This window comes from Cynocephalus volans, chromosome 1, assembly GCF_027409185.1.
Source record: "Cynocephalus volans isolate mCynVol1 chromosome 1, mCynVol1.pri, whole genome shotgun sequence".
Taxonomy (NCBI): Eukaryota; Metazoa; Chordata; class Mammalia; order Dermoptera; family Cynocephalidae; genus Cynocephalus; species Cynocephalus volans.
The window spans coordinates 156,017,229-156,043,205 of record NC_084460.1 but is presented as its reverse complement, the minus strand read 5'-3'; the positions used below and the strand labels follow the sequence as shown (position 1 = coordinate 156,043,205).

The following is a 25,977-nucleotide window of genomic DNA, read 5'->3' as shown; positions in this document are numbered from 1 at the left end:
GGAGCTGTTTAGTCATGGGGACAGATGTCCCTTGAATGGATTAATGCTCTCCTTGGGAGATGAGGGTAGTGAGTGATTCTCACTTTCTTAGTTCCCACAAGAACTGGTTGTTTAAAAGCATCCTGGCACATCTCTACCTCTCTCTTGCCATATGATATACTTTTACCTGTGAGCTGCCTGCCATTTTACGCCATGAGTAGAAGCAGCCTGAGGCTCACACCAGATGCAGCTGTCCCAGAATCGTGAGCCAAATAAACCTTTTTTAAAACTAAATTATCCAGTTTCAGGTATTCTGTTAATAGCAACACGAAAAAGGACTAATACAGAAAATTGGTACCGAGGAGTGGGGTGTTGCTATACAGATACCTGAAAATGCAGAAGCGGCTTCAGAACTGGGTAATGGGCAAAGGTTGGAGGAGTTTTGAGGTATCAGAAGAAGACAAAAAGATGAGGGAAAGTTTGGAACATTTTAGAGATTGGTTAAACGGTTGTGACCAGAATGCTGATAGAAATGTAGACAGTAAAGGCCATGCTGGTTCTTGCAGAATCTCTGGAAAGCACAAGTCAGAAAACTTCATGGTATCCACATGTTGTTAAATCTGCAGGCCAGAAGAATTTGAGAACAGTGGAGTCTTGGCAGTCTCAAGCCAGATTTCATAGGAGGTATGGAACTGTCTGGGGACCCAGGCAGAGACCTGCCACAGGGGTGGAGCCACCACGGAGGACATCTATTAGAGCAATGCTTAGCAGAAATGTGGGGTCAGAGCCTCCACCAGGGAAATATCTAGTAGAGCCAAGTGTGCTGGGCTGCCACCAGGACTCCAGAACTCTAGGATTGCTGACAATGTGCAGTGTCAGCCTGGAAAAACCACATGCATCAGTGCAGCTAAGTGGGCTGCTCCTGACAGAGCCATGGGGATGGGGCTGCCTGAGTCTGGGGGCCCAAATCCTCTATCGTGCCCAGTATGCAGGACTTGGAGTCAAAGAAGGTATTTTGGAGCTCTAAGACTTAATGGCTACCTTGCTGGGTTTTGGACTTGTTTGGGGCCTGTTTCTCCTTTCTTCTAGCCTATTCCTCCCTTTTGGAATGGGAATTTGTACCCGATGTCTGTTCCACCATTGTATCTAGGAAGTAGATAAATTTGGTTTTGAGTTTTGCAGGTTCACAGCTGGAAGGAGTTTTGCCTTTGATCTCAGATGAGACTTTGGTCTTTGGACTTTTAAGTTGGTGCTGGAACAAACTAAGTCTTTTGGAACAGTTGGGATAGAATGATTGTATTTTGTATGTGAGGGTGACATGAGTTGTGGGGGGCCAGTGGAGGAATGACAGAATTTGGATGTGTTGTATCCCCCAAACTCATGTGAAATCTGGTCCCCAATGTGGCAATGTTGGGAGCTGTTTGAATCATGGGAACAAATTTCTCACAAATGTATTACTTCTCTCCCTGGGGGTTAGGGGTAGTGAGTGAATTCTCACTTTATTAGTTCCCAGAGAACTGGCTATTTAAAAGGACCCTGGCACCTCTCTTTCTCTCTCTCGCTCTTGCTTCCTCTCACCATGTGATTTGCTTGTACCTGCAGGCTGTCTGCTCCTTTCCACCATGAGTAGAAGCAGCCTGAGGCCCGTACCAGATGTAGCTGTTCCAGAATTGTGAGCCAAATAAACTCGTTTTCTTTATAGATTACCCAGTTTCATGTATTCTGTTATATCTACACACAAATGGACTAATACAACATCGAAAAAATTATACATCAAGAACAAGTGGGATTCATCCCAAGGATGCAAAAATGGTTCAACATATGCAAGTCAATAAATGTGATAAACCACATAAACAAAATCAAATACAAAGACCATAAGATTATCTCAATAAATGCTGAAAAAGCATTTGACAAAATTCTACATCCCTTCATGTTAAAGACTCTCAGCAAATTAGGTATGGAAAGAAAGTATCTCAACAAAATTAAAGCCATATATGACAGACCCACAGCCAATATGTTCCTGAATGGGGAAAAGGTGAAAGCTTTTCCCTTAAGAATGGGAAGAAGACATGGATACCCATTCTTGTCACTACTATTTAACATAGTATTGGAAGTATTAGCCAGAGCAATCAGGGAAGAGAAAGAAATAAAGGGCATCCAAATTGGAAAAGATGAAGAAAAATTATCCTGTTTGCAGATGACATGATCCTATATACAGAGAAGCCGAAAGATTCTCCAAAAGCCTCTCAGAGTTGATAAACGATTTCAGCAAAGTTTCAGGATACAAAACCAACACACAAAAATGAGTAGCATTTTTATACTCCAGCAATGAACTAGCAAAAACAAGAAAGCTAGCCCATTTACAATAGTCACCAAAAAAATTTAATACCTAGAAATAAACATAACTGAAAACATGAAAGATCTCTACAATGAGAACTACAATTTTCTGTTGAAAGTAATTAATGAGTACACAGGAAGATGGAAAGATATCCCATGCTCTTGGACTGGAAGAATTAACATTGTGAAAATATCCATACTACTGAAAGGGATCTACAGATTCAACATAATCCCCATCAAAATTCCAATGACATTCTTCTAAGAAATGGAAAAAACAATTCAAACATTCATACAGAACAACAAAAGACCCTGAATAGCTAAAGCAAGTCTAACCAAAAAAAAAAAAAACAATTAAAACCATAGGCATAGTACTATCTGACTTCAAATTATACTGTAAAGAAATAGTGACCAAAACAGTGTGGTACTGGCACAAAACAGACACACAGACTAATGTAACAGAACAGAGAACCCAGAATTCAGTTCATATACCTACAGCCAACTGATCTTCGAGTAAGGCATCAAGAACCTTCATTGGCAAAAGTCTGTCTCTTCGAGAGACAGTGATGGGAAAATTTGACATCCATATGTAGAAGAATGAAAGTAGACCCATACGTCTTGCCGTGTACCCAAATCTACTCAAAATGGATTAAATAATTAAATATATGTCCTGAAACTTTAAACTCCTAAAAGAAAATATAGGGTAAACATTTCAGTCTTTATGAGTATGACCCCCAAACACAGGTAACAAAAGGAAAAATAAACAAATGGGGGATTATAACAAACTAAAAAGTTTTTACTGCACAGCAAAAGAAACAATTAACAGAGCAAAATGACAACCAATGGTGGGGAAAGATATATTTGCTAATTATGCATCTGACAAAGGATTAATATATGGAATATACAAGGAATTCAAACAACTTAACAGTAAAAGAACAACTAACCTGATTTAAAAATGGGCAAAGGAGTTGTTTAAGCATTTCTCAAAGGAAGATATATGAATGGCCAACAGACACATGAAAAAATACTCAACAGCACTCAGCATCAAGGAAATGCAAATAAATACCACACTAAGATATCACCTTCTTAAGTTAGACTGGCTATTACCAAAAAACAGAATAAAAAATGCTGGTGAGCATGCAGTGAATGGGGAATCCTCCTACACTATTGGTGGGACTGTAAAATCGTGCAGTCATTATGGAAAATGGTATGGAGGTTCCTCAAACAACTACAGGTAGAATTGCCATAAGATTCAGCAACCCCACTCCTGGGTACATACCCAAAGGAATGAAAATCATCATGTTGAAGGGACACTTGCACTCCCACCTTTATTGCACCTCTATTGACAATAGCCAGGAATTGGAACCAACCTAAATGCCCATCATCAGATGAGTGGATGAGGAAAATATGTATTTATACAGTGGAATACTACTCTGCCATTAAAAAGAATGAAATACTGCCATTGTCAGCAACATGGATAAACTCAGAGAAAATAATAAGTGAAATAAGCCAGGCAGAGAAAGAGAAACACTGTATGTCCTCACTTACATGTGGGAGCTAAAAAACAAACAAACAAACAAACAAACAAGTAAATAAACAATAAGTAAAAGAAAAAAGATACAACAATTGCAATAATATGCTGAACTCTTTAAGAGAATGATACAGAACTGAGGTTGCTGGGGGTGGGAAAGAGGGAAAGGGAGGTGAGAAAGCGAGGAAATGTTAAGGGCCACAAAAATCAATTACCTTGTATAATGATGAATTTACTAATTATCCTGATTTAAACATCACATACTGCACACAGGCATTGTGCTGTATTGTGATATTCAATGCTGTATCCCACAGATATGTACAGTCAACTATGTTCCAATAAAACAAAGTTATTTTTAAAAAGTTTGTTAGATTTGGGTTTCAGAATTTTCAAGCCTTGTTAAAATGCTATATGAGAAAAAATGGTACATATTTAAAATGTTCTTTTCTATTGTTACTGTGATTAACTTATTATATATTTGTTTATTGTTTTCATTTATTATGAGGAATGTCTGTTTATGTCTAAGCTCTATTTGCCTATTTGACCTATTAATATTTTTCTTATACATCCATATTGGTGCCTTTCACATTACAATTGCAAGCCTCACTCTTGAATTGTTTTGTAGCAAATATAATCTGCTTAAGTTTAATTTTAACAGAGAAATGTTAAATTCTTTTAAAGATAAATGACAGTTATTTACAATTTTGTCGATAACATTTGAGTTTAGAAGTTTCTTACCTAGAGTATGATAATTATTCACTTTCATTTAGTTTTTCTGTTATTCCATTACTATAATGTACATCTTAACTTTTTATTTTATTGATATTTTCTTTGGTGTACATTGTGAAGTGAAGATAAAATCTGTGTCATTGTCTGTTTTGCTTTTTTCCCAATTGGTAGTGAATTGCCCTACAATATTTCATGTGTACGCTCTCCTTTAAAAATGGTCTTGAGGACTTAATTGGAGCTTGACTATTTCTGGTTACCAGCATCTCACCCTTTGATGTCAAGTCTTCTCAGATTAGTTTTCATTTCCTAATATTATTTTCTCTTCTTTCCCATATATTCATCCAAATGAACAATGGACTATTTAGCTAAGTTCCAAATTATCATCTGAATTAAAGTTTAAATGGCATTATATTGATGCTAATAATTGAACAAGAGAATGGTTCTACTTAAAATTTATTTTCTAAACTAATACAAGTGTTATGCAAGTATTTATCTTTCTCAATTACATGTGTCATTTTTACAGAAGTTACACAATGTTACTTATAATGTAAATTTTAAAAACAGGTAAGGTTATAGTCATATATAGATAAATTTAGTCACGTACAAGTAATTCTTCATGGGATTACTTTAAGAAGCAAGGTACCAGTATACACATTCTTTCACTTGTAAGTTCTTACTGATCAACTATAATATTGCTTTGTTAAATGCTGGGTGTAGCATGTTTCATCATAAATAAAATGCACAGTCACTAATTCCTATATCACCTAGCATTTAACCTAGCATAATTCCTCAATACAGGGTTTTCAAGGTCAAGATATATTAAGGAGCTTAGAGTATGTCCTGAAAGAAGCATGGTTTCTGAGCTAAATTATGGTATTATCAAAGTGGGTTTTAGAAACATTTCTCAGGTGATCATCTGATTAGCAATCTGGGAAAGAAATGAAGGTGAGAAAGCACAGAAAAGGAAGAGCAATGAAAAGTATACAACAACAATGCACATATGTGATTAAAAAGGTTGATAAGGATGGTGGCAGTAAAGTGAGAGGAAAAGAAACAGTGTGGAAAACAGTGCAAATGCAGAATTGAGAAGAATTTAATTATTCAATAGACCGTTAGTAAGCCTAGTATGTGCCAGGCACTGGGCAAAGTGAGATGAGTACAATTATGAAAAAGCAACATATTTTTTCTTTTGAGTGGTCTTTGTATAGAAAATGACCAAGAAATGGCAAATAGCCCATAACAGAGATGACTATTCTGGTTGCTTCCACTTTGAACATATTTGAATAAGTCTTTTTTGTGAGTGTTTGTATCCATTTCTGTTTTGTATATATCTAGGAGCAGAATTATCAGGTCATATGGTATGTTAGTCAATACTGCTAAATAGATATCCAAAGTGCTTTTAGCAATTTATATCCCACGCAAATTTATGAGAGTTCTTGTCGCTCCACATCTTCATCAAACCTTTCTTTTTTAACGCATTGTTCTGTTTTGTTATTAATAATTATCATTATGATGTTTCTGTTAAAATAATTTTATGAAACATTTATTATATGATAGGAAAAATAATTGTCATTCTAAAAAAATAGATAAATGTGTTGTTAACTGGAATATGAATAATGGCTCAGAGCTAAACGTGGACAGATTGTCCGTAATTCCTCAAGGATTAGCTCATCCCCAATATATGGACAAGAAAATAGAAGAGGACCCTATCAAGACTCAGGAAAGTGTAACTGTCATGAAGAATAAAGTAGAAGATATTTTACTCTCTGACACACTGCAGTAGCTAAGAAATACAAAAGCTCCTTTTATTTCTTTGTGCATTAAGTAGATGACACTGCCACCACCACCTACAAACACCAAATGTTAAATCTAGTTGTGTGTAATCAATTCAAAAGGAATGAGTCATTTGTCAGCCAATACATTTTTATACTCTATAGTATTAGTTACTTTGATATTATTTTTTTTAAATTTTTGAATATTTTTATATTCATAACATTACCACCTTCTATTGCTCATTTAGTGTGGTATACAAGTCATATTAAAAGTTGGTGGCATTGTCAAATATTTAGTAGAGGAGCTCAGGAATCTATTTATTTGTGATTTCTTTGCTTTGTTTTTCAGTTTTATTGGGATGTAATTGACAAATAAATTATATACATTTAAGGTGTACAATTTCATGTTTTGATATAAATATACATTGTAAAATTATCACCACAATCAAGCTAGTTAACATTTTCATCTCCTCACATAGGTACCTTTGTGTGTGTGTGTGGTGAGGATACTTAAGATCTACCCTGTTACCAAATTTCAAGTATAAATAGAGTATTGTTCATTATAGCTGCCATGCTGCACACTAGATCCCCAAAACTTATTCATCTTGCATCACTGAAACTTAGTACTCATGACCAACATCTCCTCATTTATCCCAATTCTTCCTAACCCCCTAGCAACCACCATTCTATTCTGTACCTGTAAGTGTTTGAGTATTTTAGATTCTGTATATAAGTGAGATCATATAGTATTTGTCTTTGTGTGTCTGGCTCACTTCCCTTAGCCTAATGTCCTCCTGGTTCATCCATGGTGTCACAGATGGCAGAATTTTCTTCTTTTTTAAAGTCTGAATAATATTCCATCGTGTGTGTGTGTGTGTTTGTGTGTGTGTGTGTGAGATAAATATTTTATTTATCCATTTATTTATTTATGGACATTTAAGTTGTTTTCATATCTTGTCTATTGTGAATAATGCTTTAGTGAACATGGGAGTGCAGATATCTCGTTGAAATACTGATTTTACTTCCTTTTGATATATATCCAGAAGTGGGATTTCTGGGTAGGTTATTTTTAATTTTCTGAGGAACCTCCAAAATGTTTTCCATAATGACTGTACTCATTTGCATTTCCACGAAAGCATACAGGGTTTCCTTTTCTCTACATATTAGCCAACACTTGTTATCTTTTGTCTAACAGGTGTGAGGTGATTTCTAACAGGTATGAGGTGATATCTCCTTGTGCTTTAATTTACATTTCCCTGATTAGTGATGGTGAGCACTTTTTCATGTAACTTTTTGCAATTTACATGTCCTATTTTAAGAAATGTCTACTCAGGTCCTTAAACTATTTTATAACTGAGTTTCAAAATTTTACTTGCTATTGAGTTTTTTGAGTTTCTTGTATATTTTGGTTATTAACCCCTAGATATTTGGTTTGCAAAAATTTTCTCCCATTCCATAGGATACCTTCTCAATCTGTTTATTGTTTCCTTTGATGTGCAGAAACTTTTTAGTTTGATGCAATTCCACTTGTCTATTTTTGTTTTTGATGCTTGTGCTTTTGGTATCATATAAAATCATTGCCCAGACCAGTGTCAAGACCAATTCCCTTTATGTTTTCTTCTAGTAGTTTTACAATTTCAGGTCTTAAATTTGAGTCTTTAATACAGTTTGAGTTGATTTTTATATAGGGTGTGAGATAGGGGCCTAATATAATTATTTGTATGTGGATATCCAGTTTTCCCTACAGCATTTATTGAAGAGATTATCCTTCCACTGTGTTTTCTTGGCATCCTTGTTGACCACCAGTTGAATGTAAATGCTTGAATTTATTTCTTGCTCTCTATTCTGTTCCAGTAGTCTACATGTTTATTTCTATGTCAGTTTCATATTGTCTTGATTATTGAAGCTTTGCAATATACTTTGAAATCAAAAAGTGTAATGTCTCTAGCTTTGTTCTTTCTAAAGTTCACTTTGGTTATTCTGGGTCTTTTGTGGTTTCATGTAAATTTCAGGATTGTTTTTTCTATTTCTGTAAAAAATGCCATTGGCATTTTAAAAGGAATTGCATTGAATCTATATATTACTTTGGGCAATATGGACATTTTAATAATAGTGCATTCAATCCATGGACACGAGATGTCTTTTCATTTATCTTTCCTTAGTTTTTTTTTAAATCAATGTGTTATAATTTTCATTTTACAAACTTTTCATCCCTTTGGATAAGTCTTTTCTTGAGAATTTTATTCTTTTTGTTGCTATTACAAATAGAATTTTCTTAATTATCTTTTTGGATAGCTTATTGTTGTGGACAGAAAGAATACACATTTTTGTATGTTGATTTTGTATCCTGCAGCTTTACTGAATCTGTATCAGTTCTAACAGTTTTGTTGTCAAGTCTTTAGGGTTTTCCACATATATACTCATGTCATCAGCCAACAGAGGTAATTTTACTTCTTCCTTTCTGATTTGGATGTCTTTTATTTATTTATTTATTTTTCTTGTCTAATTGCTCTCACTAGAACTTTCAGTATTATTTTGAGTAGAAGTGGTATATAGTGGGCAGCTTTGCCATGTGATGGATGTTTAAGAAAAGGCTTTCAGTTTTTCCCCATCAATTCTGGGTTTTTATTTCATATTTGGTCTTTCTTGTGTTGATGTAAGGTTTTGTATTACCTATTTCATTGAGAGCTTTTATCATAAATGAATTTTGAATTTTGTGCAATGCTTTCTATGCTTCCATTGAGATGATCGTGTGGTTTTCATCTTTTATTCTGTTAAAGTGGTATGTCATGTTGATAATGATTTCTGTGTATTGAAACATCCTTGAGTTCCAGAGATAAATCCTCCTTTGTCAGAGTGTATAATCATTTTATTGTGCTGTTGAATTCAGTTTGCTAGTATTTTACTGAGAATTTTTGCATCTATGTTTATCCAGAATACAAGGGTACCTCAAAGGGTTTATAGAAAAATGGAATTAAATGTAGTACAAATATTTCATAAATATTTTAAAGGCCCCTCAGTCTCTCTCTTTTTTTTTTTTTCTTGTGGTGTCTTTTTCTTTTGTACTGGAGTTGTGCTTCCCTCATAAAATGAGTTGGTGAGTGTTCCCCTTTCTTCTGTTTTTTGGAAGCATTTAAGAAGGATTGATATCAATTCTTTCAATGTTCGGTAGAATTAATGCTGAAGTCAACTTGTTCCTGAGCTTTTCTTTTTTGGGAAGTTTTTGATTACTTATTCAATCCCCTTACTTTTTGCTGGTCTTTTCAGACTTCATATATATATACATTTGATTCAGTTTTGATAGGTTGTATGTTTCTAAGAATTTATCCATTTCTACTAGATTATCCAATTTAATTGGTGTATAGTTGTTCTTAACAGTCCCATATGATCTTTTTATTTCTGAGGCATCTGTTGTAATATCTTATCCTTAATTTCTTATTTCATTTATCTAAGTTTTTTGAAAATATAAACAAAATTGACAAACCCTTTAGCTAGACTAAGAAAAAAGAAAGAAGACTTACTCGTATTTTCATCATGTTAAGTTATGTATGGAAGGCTACACTTGCATAGCAACAAATACGTATTTTGCCATACTAAAATTATTTAATTTCATTGAAGATATATAGAGGATAAACAAATTTTATTCTCTGTTACTAAACATCATCATTTTTTTTTTCCAAGTTACAAAGCACTTTCTCACTGAATAAGATTTCTCTCCTTTATCTCATTAAGGTTTGAAACATTCTTTGGTCCAGTCAGCCATTATTATTTAGAAAGTCATGTGCTATATAGCGTCAATCCTTGTTCCTATAAGATAATATGATAAATCTATTTAGTTAAGTCTTCAATCTAATAAAGCTTAACACATGGAGACTGCCATAAAAGGGAAACTATTAAATTATCAAAAAAGCAGGCAAAATAATTATTGAGTTCTTGGAGAGAAGAAATAAAAGGAAATCAAAACATAATGAGATGCAATTATACATGACATAAAGGGAATTATAAGACATTATTTTCATGTGGCAGGCCTGAATGCAGATAAAGAAAACTAGATAAAGCTAACACTAAGAGATGACACTTAAAAAAGGCAGAGATTTCTAATGTTGCTTACTTTAAGCTCTCCCTTTAAAAACAATTGAAATAGAAACATAGAATAAAGGAGCAAAACAGAGAGAGAAAGAATATACAAATGTACCAGTGCTGGTGTGTTGGACTTGTTAGGCACTGGTGATTTTGTTTCTTGTAATTCATCGAGAATCAGCAAGACATCAGAAGAGTCTTTTGTGACTAAAATTACAAATGATGAAAAAGATTATGTGGAAAACTATACATTTATTTATGTTTTGTGTATGTACTTGAACAACACAAGTTTTTATATAAAAAATTATGGGCCTTAAGATTTTTCAAAGATTAGAAACTCCTGTTATATCAAATAATGGTTTTGGAAGATACAAGAAAAATAATAAATGTTATCAATCTTCATATTAACAAGACTTTTGATTTTGTTCCACATGACATGTTCATCAATATATTGGGAAAATGTAAACTGTTATTCTGCACTGTTAGACTCACAACTAATTGTAGAATGAGTCTGTACATGGCTTATCTAAAACATCATTATCAGTACTTCGGGGTGAGAATGGAAGACATAATAAGAAATGCTCCATAGAGACTTGGCCCAGTTCTATTTAACATTTTCATTCATGACCTAGATAATAACATGGAAAATGTACTCTTTAACTAAGGATTGGGGTTAGCATACTAAACCATTGTAAAACATTAGGAAAAAAAGGATCATAAAAAGCATAGGAAGATGTTTGGTAAAATATAAGCCAATATTTAACAAGTACAAATTGGAAAATAGTTTACACTAATAAGGCAGCAAAATATTCACTTCAGTAGAATGTAAGTTGAAAAACATTAACCGTATATACTGTTTTTATAGAATGTGTGTTTACTGAAATGCAAACTTATAAACTAAACTCTTGTAGGCACTTCTTATATTCAGCTGATGATTCAACTTACTTAAAACACATTTTGGAAACTGGAAGTAACTTAGAAAAGGTCACCAACAATATGAAAGGATGGAAAATTGTATTTCAAGAAAAATACAATCTACTGGTGATACTACAGTATTTGAAGATGGCAAGAAACAAGGGAATGTTTTAAGAAAATGCTGATTGTCAATTTCCTGCCACTATGAAAGTCAGAATTTAAAAAAAAAAATTGACTTAATTGAAAGGATTGCTAAGAGAAGAGTTCTGTGATTTAGGAATTAGAGGTAGGAAACTTTGGACTCTTCAGTCTGGAAATTTTCAAGATGAGCATACTTGCATTTGTGTCTGGGCTAGACTATGTTTTGCAATTGCTTCCAGCTTTATGACCCAAGGTAGTCATAACCCTTTTAATAAAATACGTGGAGATAAAACTTCTTTGCATTGATTGCCTAGTCCAATTCTTCTGGGAGATGTAGGTAGGAACAATCCTAAGATGGTCTCTAGTGACCCATACCCTTTTATAACCCTCTCTGCTTGAGTGTGGGCAGGACTGGTTATACGTTCTAACCAATAAAATATGACAAAGGTGAATGGATTATACAGATATACTAAAGTACTAAATGAATTAGCCTTAAATTAATAAAAAGAAATATTAATCAAAGGAGATTATTTATGTTAATCAAAAGATGAACACTTTATAAGAGGACATAGAAGCCAGCTGCAAGGAAAAGAATTCTGCAAATAACCTGAGGGAAATTTGAAGCTAATATTTTCCCCATCCAACTTTCTGAGAATGCAGCCTGCCCATCCTTAATTTCAGCCTTGTGTAACCCAGAGAAGAGAACCCACCCTGTCATGCCAGTACTGCTGACACAAGGAAATATGGAAAAATAAGTGCAAGTTTCTTTTACTACTATATTGTGGTAATTTGCTATTCAGCATAGAAAACTAATATAGTAGATTTTATACAGTGACAATATAAGGATTGAAGACAATCAACTTGGGATGTCACAAAGAATTTAGTACCTCTTCATCAGGTTTGCATGGCCAAGGGAATTGAGATCACATTACATCCTAGACTACCATATAAGTCAAATCAGAAAAAAAAGTCATGTAAAAGTGTTCTACACATTTAACTGCAGGCTTCTAATGAAAGTCTTCTTGGTGTGCACAGCTGTAAAGCTGTAAATCTGTCTTCAGTTTCTTTCTTTACTCTTTTTAGGCACATTTACTTCAGACCCCATCTTTGCGGTTTGCCCCTTTGGATTTGTACTTTGGATCTTTCCTTGTTTCTATAAATGCTTTGTATCATTTTGTATTTCCCAGGGCTCTTTCAGCTCCATGGAAGCCTCATTTTTGTCATTCCCACTGCCATATTTGTCCAGAAAATAAAATCGGACTGAATTCTGTACATCACTCAACAAATCTGCTTTAAAATTGAAATTTCTTATTCATCACTTGCTGTTCTCTCTCCACCCGCCACGTCCTTCTTGACCCCCTCCCGCTGCACCTGATTTCTTCCCAAGTAAGTGCTCTCAGCAGCTCATCATAAAAATAGAGGTTTGGCTACTCCTTTGTATTTTGAGGCAAACATCTTAAGGATGAACTACCACAAGTTGGTACCCTTTGCAAGCTGTTTATATAAAGCATATTTCTTAAATATTTATGATAATGAGGTAGGAGCAAAGTGGGTATCGAAGGGTAATATTTTTCAAGAATAGTAAATTTCCATTTGAGGAAAATTTAAGAAAGTTGAGAAGGTTGAATAGTTTAAGAAAATCCAGGCCAACACAGGAAAACGGTGGAGTTTGAGAATTGTTTCTCTCCATGTTTAAACATCCTTGTGCCTATTTTGCTCATTGTTAATGGTAATCCTAACTGTTTTAATATCTTTGCTTTCTGGAGTTCTCAGTGGCAGAAACAAGTAGCTATTATGAGTCATTAATTCTCGTGGCTTATAAAACTGATTACATTTTAGTATGAATGAGATATGTTTAAAATGTACTTCTCTCATATTTGTCCATTTTAATCCTTGTGTGTATGGATGTATTAGTCAGAACACACACACACTCACATATATAGAGAGAGATGTTTATTACCAGGAACTGGATCACATGATTATACAGGCTGACAAGTTCTGAGATTTGTAGTCAGCAAGTTGTAAACCCTGGACAGCCCATAGCATAGATCCAGACTGAAGGCCTGTTGGCTCAAGACCCAGGAAGAGCCAGTGTTTCAGCACAAGTCCAGAGGTTGGAAAAAATCTATGTCCCAACTCCAGGCAGTCAGGCAGGAGGAAATTATGAAAGGCCATAATCAAGTTGCTATAAAATTTCAGAAAAGAAAGAATCTAATGCTGTCTAGAGATACCAGAGTATTTTCCTTGAGTAGATATCAAATGATCTGTGATTTGAAATATGGGCTTATGTTTGTAAATCAGTCTGAGATAGAAAAGGATGTAGTCTAGGACAGAAGAAACAGGTAGAAGATGTAAAGTCTATTTAGGGAAAGCTCAATTGCTCTGTAAGGCTGTTGTAAAGAGCTTTTCATTTTATGTGAAGCTATTTGAATTTTGTTCTATATGTCAGTGGAGTGTTGAAGAAATTAAAAGCAGAGAAATATCATAATTATGAATTTTAGAAACCCGTCTCTGGCTGTGGGGTAGGAGAGTGGAGAATAAACTGGAAAGCATGTTAAAATTAAAGGCATATAAAACCTGAAATACTTTTCTAGAGGAGATTGAAAATTCAAGGTAAAATATATAAAGCAAAGATAGTAATAATGACAAAGAAGACAAAGACTAAAATAAAAACTAAAATAGAAAAAAACTATTCAAAAAAAGGACAAAACTAAAATAGACTAACATAGAAGCATAATGACATAATATATAAATGCTACAGGGAATGAATGAATCTCTGACACCCATGTTTCTGGATTGAGCAAACAAATTAATTACAGAGTATTCCATCAAACTGAAGAATTCAGGGGAGGCAGAGGTTTTTGAAAGCCTAGGTAACTAATTCAGTGATGGACACTTCAATTAAATAACCTGTAAGTTATTAGGTTGAATATATTCTGCAGGAAATCACCACAGTATTTGTACTAATGATCACGGGTGAGGTTGATGAAGGACAACATATGCCATGATAATCGAGGAGGCCAAGAGCAGAAACCCCAGGAACACCAACTTTTATGAGACAGATTGCAGAATAGAAGCCCACAGAGAGTACTAAGAATTAGAGTTAAGAGCAGTAAGAAATGTTTCAAGAAATTTTTTGATTTCCTATTTAATTTCTTCTTGGACTGATAGGTCATTCAAAAGCTTACTGTTTAGTTTCCATGTATTTTTATAGTTTCCAGGGTTTTGCTTGTTATTAATTTCCAGTTTTAGTCCATTGTGGTCTGAAAAAAGAAACTTGGAATGATTTCAATTTTTTAAAAAATTTGCTGAGACTAAAATGTCCATACTACCCAAAGTGAACTACAGATTCATTACAATCTCCATCAAAATTCCAATGACATTCTTCTCAGAAATGGAAAAAACATTTCTAATATTCATATGAAATAATAAAAGACCACAAATAGCCAAAGCAATCCTGAGCAAAAAAAATTAGAGCTGGAGTCATAGCGCTATCTGACTTTAAACTATACTACAAAGCTGTCATTACCAAAAACGCATGGTATTGGCAGAAAAACGGACACACAGACCAATGGAACAGAATAGAGAACCCAGAAATCAACCCATACACCTACAGCCATCTGATCTTCAACAAAGGCACCAAGACTACAACTGGGGAAGAGATTGTCTCTTCAGTAAATGGTGCAGGAAAATTGGACATTCATATATAGGAGAATGGAACTAGACTCGTAATTCTCACCAGATACCAAAATCAACTCAAAATGCACTAAAGAATTAAATATATGTCCTTAAAGAAAACATAGGGGAAACACTCCAGGAAGTAGGATTGGCCAGACTTTATAAATATGACCCCCAAAACACAGGCAAACAAAGGAAAAATAAACAAATGGGATTATATCAATCTAAAATGCTTTTACACAGAAAAAAAAAAACAATTAACAGAGCAAAAAGACAACCAACAAATGGGAGAAAATATTTGCAAAGTATATATTGGACAAAGGATTAATATCCAGAGCAATGAAAGAACTCAAAAAACTCAACAGCAAAATAACAAGTAACCCAATTAAAAATGGGCAAAGGAGCTGAATAGGCATTTCTTGAAGGAAGATATATGAATGGCAAACAGACACATGAAAAAAATGCTCAACATCACTCAGCATTCAGGAAATGCAAATCAAAACCACTTTGAGGTACCATCCCACTCCAGTTACGATGGCTAATATCCAAAAGACTGACAATGATAAATGCTGGTGAGGATGTGGAGAAAAAAGAACCCTCCTACACTGTTGTTGAGACTGCAAAATGGTGCAGCCTTTATGGAAAATGGTATGAAGTTTCCTTAAATAATTACAGATAGATCTACCATATGACCCAGCTATTCCACTTCTGGGTATATACCCAAAGAATGGAAATTATGATGTCAAAGGGACACCTGTACTTCATGTTTATTGCAGCACTATTTACAATAGCCAAAAGTTGGAATCAGCCTAAATGCCCATCATTGGATGAGTGGATAAGTAAAATGTGGTATATCTATACAATGGAATTCTACTCTGCTATAAAAAAAATAATGAAATGCTACCATTTGCAGCAATATGAATGGACTTAGGGAAAATTATATTAAGTGAAAATAAGCCAGGCACAGAGAGAAATACCACATATTCTCACTTACTTGTGGGAGCTAATAAAAACAAATAAGTATACATACAAGTAAATGGGTGGGAGAAGGCACAACAATCAACAATTCCTTGAACTTGTTAAGGCAAGTGAACAGATATGATGTTAATGGGGGAGAAGGGGTAGAAGGAGGAGGGAAAGTAAGGAATTGGTAAAGGGACATAAAAATCAACTACACTGTATACTGATAAATTGAAATAAAAAAAAATTTACTGAAACTAGATTGTGACCTAATATGTAGTTTATCCTGAAGAATGTTCCATGCACTAATGAGAAGAAAGTATATCCTGCAGCAGTTGGGTGAAATGTTCTGTATATATCTGCCTGGTCCAGTTGGTCGAAGGTGTAGTTTAAATCCTGTGTCTCTGTTGATTTGTTGCCTGGAAGATCTGTCCCATACTGAGAGAGGGGTGTGCAGGTCACCCACTATTATCGTATTAGGGCCTATTTCTTTCTTTACGTCTGAGTGTTTGCTTTATATATCTGGGTGCTCCAGTATTGGGTGCATATATATTTCTGATTGTTATTTTTTCTAGTTGGATAGGTCCTTTTATCATTATATAGTGGCCTTCTTTGTCTCTTTTTATGGTTTTTGATTTAAAGTATACTTTATCTGCTATAAGAATAGCTACTCCTGCTCATTTTTGGTTTCTATTTGCATGGTATATCTTTTCCCATCCCTTCCAAAAAAGTGATAAAGAGCAAAGGAAAGAAAGTGTTTCAAGGTGAGGCTGTAGACATCTTATAAATTTCAAGAAAGAATTTGACTAAAATCATTGATATTGCTTTAGATAGCCATTTGTAATCTTAGTAAAATATTTGCATAGAGGTGTTATAAAAATTATCCCAGTATGCAGGGAATCAAGAATGGGAGTTAGCGCTTTCTCTTCCAGTCCCAGATGCTTCGGCAGCTATGGGCTGCTGTGCATACATGGCCAAGTCCAAGAACCACACCACACAACCAGTCCCCAAAATGGCACAGAAATGGCGTTAAGAAACCTTGATCACAAAGATATGAATCTCTTAAAGGGGTAGACCCCAAGTTCTTGAGGAACGTGCTTTTCCAAGAAGCACAACAAGAAAGGCCTGAAGAAAATGCAGGCCAACAGTGCCAAGGCCTTGTGTACACATGCTGAGGCTATCAAGGCCCTTGTAAAGCCCAAGGAGGTCAAGCCCAAGATCCCAAAGGGCACCAACCACAAACTTGATCTACTTGCCTACATTGCCCACCCCAAGCTTGGGAAGTGTGCTTGTGCCCGCACTGCCAAGGGTCTCATGCTCTGCCAGCCAAAGGCCAAGGTCAAGGCTCAAACCAAGGCCCAGGACATGGCTTCAGCTGCAGCTCCGGCTCAAGCTCCAGTGGCATCTCCAGTTCAGGCTCCAAAAGGTGCCCAGGCTCCCATGAAGGCTCTGGAGTAGAGACCTCTGTCTGCCAATGTAAGGACAGAAGGACTGGTGTGACCCCTGGGCTGTTGTCTGCATGGGGCTGGTGTCCTCTTGTGTTTGTATGAATAAACCTGAGGTAGGATCTGTTAAAAAAAAAAAAAAAAGAGAGAGGTAAGGGAGGAAGAATAAGGAATACATAATTTTCACTTGTTGAGAATGAATGAGTTGAAGCCAGAGAAATGATATAAAGCTGAGGGAGAGTGTTCCTTAAAAATGGAAGAAAGATCAATGAACCCTAAATTTAGCCAATGTCTTTCCTCTCCTCTTTCGTTATGTGTGGGTTCCATAAAAATCCATCATCTAGTTAATTCTGCCTCTGGATTCCCAGGTTAATTTTTCACATTTTCTGGCACATTTAAATTACTTACTCAGTACTTAGTGATGTATTGGTTCCAATGCTGTCCGGTAACAATTTATAATAACAAAGCATATCACAACAACAGATTCTCTTTGTTAGTAATATTGATATTTTAATTAATTTAAATATTTTTGGTAAATAGAAAAAAAAAAAAAAACGGCATTCAAATAAAGATCAAATTTAAGGTTCTTAGCCACTTGTGACTGGTTGATCATCAGTAATGATCTCACCCTACATCATTCCAAACTGATGTAGCAGATGTATCTTGAGTCCCTAGAGAGTCTGAAAAGGATAATTAAAACAATACCAGTTTTTTAAAAATTACTTGAGACATATTGGAAATGGGGCTGTTTTCCTTGCTTCTAAACGGCTATGGCCACCTTCGGTTTGTTAACTTCATTTTGTAATGGTTTCATTACTTTTATCTTATATACAAGTTTTTTCCTCTATGCCTCCTTCTTTTGGCTGCCTGTGTATTTAAATTCATTTCCTAAAAGAATGTTTAGTTTGTAAAGCATGGCTTACAAAATAAAATGAACAAACTACAGTCCTAAAATAAACAGCATGAATGAAGCATTTCACTCCAGTAGCCAATTTCCTCTTTATATATCCTTTTTGCAATAATAGGCGCTGTTAAATGAATTGAAGTTTCTGGATTATTTTTTTAATGACATTATATACTTTTCCCCCCATTAGAAAAGTAATTTGTATCTAGGAATTAAAAATACACTAGCTGCTTTGACATATGTGTAACAATCAAATCCTTCCATCCTAAATTAGACCAGGGTTGGAAAGACATAAACTTTTAGCTTCACACTCTCCACCATTGTAGAATCCTGGAGTGGGAGTATTTGAAATTCAGAGAATGAAAATTGTCTCTTCATGGGAATCTCTTCATTGACTGTGAACTGAGTAAGTTTTGTGGTGATTTGTTACTGTCATACGCATTTGTTCTGAGATACTTTTCTGGATTACATCATTTTGCCATTCTGATTGCTTTAGTTTAGAACTTCACATTCTATAACACTGTTGCATAAGGCAAGGAGCATTTTTACCTATATTTAGTGCCTGGAGTTTTCATTAAAAAAAAAAAAAAAGCAGCTACTTATGTGAACACTAGCTCAATGTACAGTGTGTGAAAGAATAAGGAGTAATTTGGTGAAAAGAGATATGCTGCTATTCTGCAAAGAGCAAAAGACATTTCCGACAAATCTATTTCAACAGAGGACTTGGGAAGCTCATCAACTTATATCCACTGCTAAATACAGTGGGCAAGTTGTTCTCCACTGGAATATTCAGGAGATAAAAAACAAAAGGATGTTCCTACATCTTTCTTTTTTTTAAGAGTAGTTAATCTGACTCAAAGATCAGATTATAGAGAAAGATATTGTTGAGATGTTGAAGCTTTCCCTGTACTATATTCCATTAAAAGAAAACAGAAATAGATATCATGTGAAAAATACCTAAAATGAAAACTACTGGTAAACCACTCATTACGTACATCAATAAAAGACATAGTTTAAGTAGGATTTTTAGTAGTAAAATTATTCCTTATGAATATACTTATGATTGAAAATATCTTTATGCTAATAGAATTTTAAGTAAAATGCAAACAATGAAACTTGTTTGACTCTGTCATCTTATTAAGAGAAACAGCTATAGAAAAAGTTTGAAAAGAACTAACCAGCCACATAATTTTCATTAAAAAGGTATCATCTTTTAAAAAAATTAATAATAGAGCAGTTAAAAGAATAACCAATGAAAAAAAATCATGTGGTAAGGAATTAAAACAGAACTGCTAATATTTTTGTACGAAACACATTTATTTGAATTTGACTTACAAATGAAGACTTTTAAGTGAAAGAGAGAAAAAAAAAAAACCTTTAAACTTTATTCCAGTCCACACACTAATGTTTATAATAAGTATGTACAATACAGCTGTTGAACCAAAACTAGATTAAATAAAATAGAAGAGCTAAATGGAACTGACAGAATTCTTAATGTTTATTTTAGTATAAAGTAATAAGAAACACTCATATTCACCTTATTTTGAAATGTCAATTATAAGCTGTGGTGAAAATAATATATTGAATATAACATAATACTCATATTTTATTTAGGAAAAATCATAAGTGATTTTTAATGGGAAAATTGGAATGTTCAGATTGAAAAATATGGTTAAGCATCAAGAATTACTTTACATAAATAAAAGTAATCATATGAAAATGTGAGCTGCACTTAAAAAGAAAAATCAACCACTTAATTGTAGAATAGCTAATAGCTAACAGGATATTTTGAATATAATACATGATATTTGAAAGAGTAATTTACCCAAGTGATTTATGTAGGTGCTGCAGAATTTATGTTTATGTTTATTATTTATCAGAAAAATATGATGGTTTTTCTTTATCTGAATCCAAAGACATGGGAGGTTTTTTTTTCATATGTCTTACAAATATGATTAATGAGTAATTTATACCCAGAGAAACAGAACACATACATTGCTTGGTTTTATAAAAAAATAAGTACAAAGACCTCTAAACACATTTTTCAAAGATTTTTTCTACTTTATGTATTTCTAGTCTTCTAGAAAAAGAGGAATAAAAATTGAAGCTTGAAGTCTAAAGTTACAGATCCATATGGTAAAGTACATATAGTTGCTTTATGCTCATTTTAAATTGACAACATATTATCAATGTTTATAAATTCTCTTGAAAATAAATCTTTCCTGACCAAAAAAAAAAAAAAAAAAAAAAAAGCCTTTCATCAGTTAACTACTTTCCTTTTCAAATTAAAATGAATGTGGTTTTCAGACTTTCAAATTCTCATTTGTGCCCTACCCTCACCCCCCACAGGAAGTGTCCACCCTATGGGCTAGTCTTATTTTATAACTATAAAATGTGAAATTGGAAATTCATAATATTATATTACTCCTACCAGGAAAAAAATTTTAAAAAGTTTGTCCACTGTACAGTGTATTCTATTATATGCAAAGGAATTAAATTGTTTCCCCCAAATTAAATGAACACGTTTAAATAGCCTAAATGACATCCATTTTGAAAAGTATCTGTACATGTAGCATATCATTATATAGCATTAAAATTTTTATCTAATTTGTTCTTGGTTTGGAATCAGATATTAATAATTAATATTTGCTTAAGTATGACAGTAAATTTGTCTGCCCTAGGTTCTTACTTTGCCACTAAAACTGATGATCAGCTTGTGTATTTGGTAAAATGTTTCTCATCTTTCTTGCAATCTATAAAGTACAATGGTGTGGAGATCTGGATTCATAGTCTTGGTCTTAAGAAAAGATGGGATGGAACTGAATTTTAAATATATCTTTAGAGTGATAAACCCGATCTCTGGGGAGATGTGTTGGCTGCAAGACTTTAAGATAACCCCACAATACTAACCTGTTAATGGGCTGTTGCTGACCTAAGGTGGAGGTGAATCTTTCTACCTGATGCCACATTTTCCTTAAGAAAGAACTTGGAAAATTAAGGGGAGGCAGCTTGGTGCTCCAAGTCTTATCCATTGTGTTTTGTTACTTTATTTTTAAACTTGAACACATTTTCCAGCCTGTAATTTTAATGTCTAATGAATATGTTATAAATAACTTTATTCGTTCTCTCTCCAGGTGTTTAATTATCAAACAGCATAGAAGTCTTTTGTACTACTATTTTCCTTTTGTACTTTATAATGATATTAACCTGCTAGGACAATTATTTTAGGTATTGTCCCAAAAATATATGTAAGTCATTTTAACATAAAACGAGTTTTCCCTCACAATTATGTGCCTCCCCAACACAATCCATCTTTAAGAATTTAGCGTAGGTGAAATCTACTGACATTTAAATTGTGATTCATTCTACTTGCTTCTCAGGTTAGGATTTTGTTTGTCTCCCTGTCAAATATGCCCTCACTTTTGAACTCAGCTAGATATTCTTGCCCTTAAGGCACTTCACTATATATAATCTTATTATAATACTCATATTTGTAATATTCAGCTGTCTGTGTATCAGTCCAGATCTCTGAAATAGTCGTCATCTCCATGAAATACTGATGTGTTATCATGGATCTCCATGGCCATTCTTCCTCTGCTATCATCTATATGGACTTTTCAAAGTAGGGAAAAAAAAGTGTGATATTTAGATTTAGCCATTTAACAAAAAAAAAAAAAAAAAAAAGGACTTTTTTATGTTCATAAATAGATTTTCCTTTTTTTTTAAAGATTAAAATAACCTGGAAGTGAAAGTCATCAATTCTTCTTGTCTAAGGTAGGAATAAAACTTGCGATGAAACTATTAGAACCTGAGTTTTAAAAAATGCCCACATTCGTTTATTCAATCAGTTGCTGCCAGGAACTGGGACAGTCACTGGAACTTCCAGCAAATCACTTGAATTTGAACTCTCTAACCCTCAATAACTAAATTTGTAGAATTGGGATGACATAAAGAGTAAAAGGGAAGAAATAATCAAAACAAATGGACACATATAGGTGAAATAAGTGGTAGTTATTAATGTAAGCTTTATAGAGTAATGATTAAGAGTGCAGATTTTGCAGCAAGATGGCCTAGGTTTAGTTATATTCACTTGCTATAGAACTTAGACAAAATACTCTATAAAATGAGTATACAGTATTATCTTTCTCATAGGGTTGTTATGAGGTTACAATGAGTTTTTATATACATAGGGTATGTAGAATATTGTCTGGCACATATGTAGTAAGATATCACTAAACATAACTAATAAAGATGTCTAACATTTTGTCAGATTTTAGAGCTGCAAGAAAAATATGTGTGGAAAATTTAGAAGTACAAATGGACTGTCATGACCATTATTAAATTACTCTTTGTATTAAATATTAGTACCATGAAAGTCCCAGTAAAGTACAAAGAAGAACAAAGAAAAAATTTCTTTATATGCTAAAATATCAGAGAAACATTTTGTAGCAGTTTTGAAAATATGCAAAATATGCAGCCATAATGGGGAATATCTACCTTCAAGTTTTACCATATGTTCTTCTCTTAAATATCCTCACCATATGATCTAATATTGTTCCTTTACGCATATTTTGTTTTGTTTATGATCAGAGTCATTAAAAACATACAGACTACATGTCAATTTTTAGAGACCTTAATCTGTATTTGAGGGATATTCATACTACAGGTCCTTTGTAAAATTTTCACACCTAAGAACACATGGTATTTGGGTGGAAAATTTAACTGCTATGTTAATTAGCTGCAGTTAATTAGTTTTAGGTGACTAATAGTATGTTGTTATTTCTGGAGTTTTCCAGGCTCTAGGATTCTGTTATTTCAACTGTCCCCCCCAACTTTTCAATTAGATTACTGAGATCTAAGGAAAAATAAACAGTTCAGTTCAATGTATTTTTAAAAAATTTTTAATGTTCGTACTGAATCCTAATTACTTTCCTATTTTCCAGCCTCATGCGGCTGATATTACTGGAGCCTTCTAACATCCTACTTCACTTCTGTGGCTGGAAGTCTGCATCTGAGGTGCCGTCATGATAATTTGTGCCATGTCCTAGTCGTGTTTCAGCTTCCAAAACAAAGCATCTACTAAGATCTACTTTAGTTTCTAAAGCAAACCAGAATTCTCTTTCCCTAGGAGGTTGAACTGGTGAGAAAATGACAATTGTGTACGTAGTTCCTTAGCAAACATTATTATATTATGTTATATTATAATATATTATAACGTATTATAGCTAACATTTACTAGCAGTGGTTTTAGGATAAACCGATTGGTTATTTCACTATTCTGGTTTAGTCAGAATTACCATATAGAAAACACTGACTTACAAAGAATGAAACTAAAAATAACTCACTGCAGAGAAAGATGTTGACTAGATAGATAATTTTTGACGATTTAGAAAGCACTTTTCATGCAATTTGAATATAAAAAATTAACAGCACTGGAAAACCACATTTTTGTTTTCGAATTAAAATACTGAAATTTTGTTGTTTACCTATAGCTTTTATCACAATATCCTAATATCAGTGAATTACCTTCTATGCAAACTCGATAAACTGAGTAGATAATGGACATTAAATTGTGTTTTCCATGTACTGATGGAAAACCCAAATTTCTAATTAGCAATTGTTTCATTGTTTCAGAATACCTGACCCCTTTGTTCTCCTTAATGAAATGTACAATATGGCTGGTCTACCCCAGTGGTCTAATGTATATGTGTATGTATGTGAAATCTAACTAATGCAAGAAGTGAAATCACTTCGGAAATCTATATAGTGCATTATTTCTTTGATCTTTTCATTCAAACTACCATAATGGTCCCATCCATTCCAATAAACCATTTTTGCAAGGAAACCTGGGGTCAACTTCTGTGAAAATATGAAAGCTGCCACTAACAGTGTTGACCTATAGCTCGTTAATCTCTTCACAATGTCAGAGTATGGATTTATTAATAAGAGTAGAAAATGAGGAGTTCAGTAAGCAGACTATTTCTACCTTATTTTATAAAGCATTTTATAATTTACTTAAGTAAATTAAATTTCTGAATGGTTAAAATTACTTTGAATTGCATCAATATCCACAAAAAAAGGTAGCAAACAAGAAAGCCTAAGAAAGTGGTAGGTCACAGTGCAAAAGAGAACTAAGATAAGCACACTGTTGATCTTTCATGAAGAACAAAACCTGCTTATTAATAGATCTGCAACATAACCAGCACTGTTTTAGACAAGCCCAAGTACAAAATGGCACCGTCCACCTCCTCCCCTCCCCTCCCACATTCTCTTTTCCAAGAAGCCTCATGGTTTCAGAGAAAACAAAACTTTCAGCATTTCCACATGCTCAGAACTCTCCATTCCTGTGACCTAACTCAATCCCCACCCCGGAATTACATCAACCAGCTCTTGGTGCCAACATACCAATATAAGCTCCCACCATCCTAGGTTAGCTGCTGCCCTCCATTTTGAGTACAGCCTGGCAGATTTCTTTCTTTAATAAAGCTTGACCAGAACCCAGCATTTCGGCTCACTTTCTTTCACTTATAGGTTGCAAAGAGTTGATTGTATAAACGTGTGTGTGTGTGTGTGTGTAATTCCATTAATTATGTGTCCTTTAATTCTGGTCCTGAAATACCATGTATTACCACTCTTTTTTGTGTGTGACTCAACTCACTATCCAATGGCATTAAAAGTGATTCTGGGAATCCCATACTTTTTAGTATCCTTTGTATTATGTACTTGAGTTGTATTTTAATACATAATACATAATTAAATTTAAGTAGATTTTTCATAAAGATAATTCACTACTCTCTGAGTTGATTCTTCCTTTTAGGCTCATGATAATACAACTCTTATCCCAGTCTACAGGGAAAGAAAATCTTTCCTCTGTCTACCTCTGATTATTTCTCAAGAAACAATTCTAATATTATTTCATATGAAAGCTTCCTTCAGTGGCCACAATGCAAATGATTAACATGATAAAATAGACACAAAGTCCAAAAACATTCAGGATGCACTGCTAAGTTCACATACACATTTCACATACATACACATATACATTAGACCACTGGGGTAGAACGCATATATACATACGTATACATATACTTTAGACCACTTAATCACGTAGTCTCTTGTCTACATTTGTATGTTGTCACAAGTAGTCATCTCTTATGTTATTTCAACAATGGAACATTTACCAAGTTGCAAATGATGTCTGCCTGTAACTTTCCTTTGCGCGGATTACCAAATTTTGAAATAAAACATTTTACTAACACATGCCCTATATCTGGAAGTCCTATAATTTAAAAAAAAAATGAAAAATGTAACTCTGCTTATTAAACAATTTTAGTTTTCACATGGTCGATTTTTTGAGTGAATGATTCATTGATATCTTTTCATAATTTTGCCTAAAATAACTGAAGATGAATCAGATTCACTGCTTGGTGATTAACCTTGAAGACAAAATAATCATGACATTATATCTCATTGCAATGTAATGCAATACAATATACTATAACACAATAA

The 25,977-nt window shown here is 33.9% G+C and overlaps 1 pseudogene; it reads left to right on the top strand.

Annotated features, from left to right (window-relative positions):
* The first annotated feature begins 17,089 nt into the window (after positions 1-17,089).
* Positions 17,090-17,577, top strand: LOC134362389 (large ribosomal subunit protein eL29-like; annotated as a pseudogene).
* Positions 17,578-25,977: the final 8,400 nt, after the last annotated feature.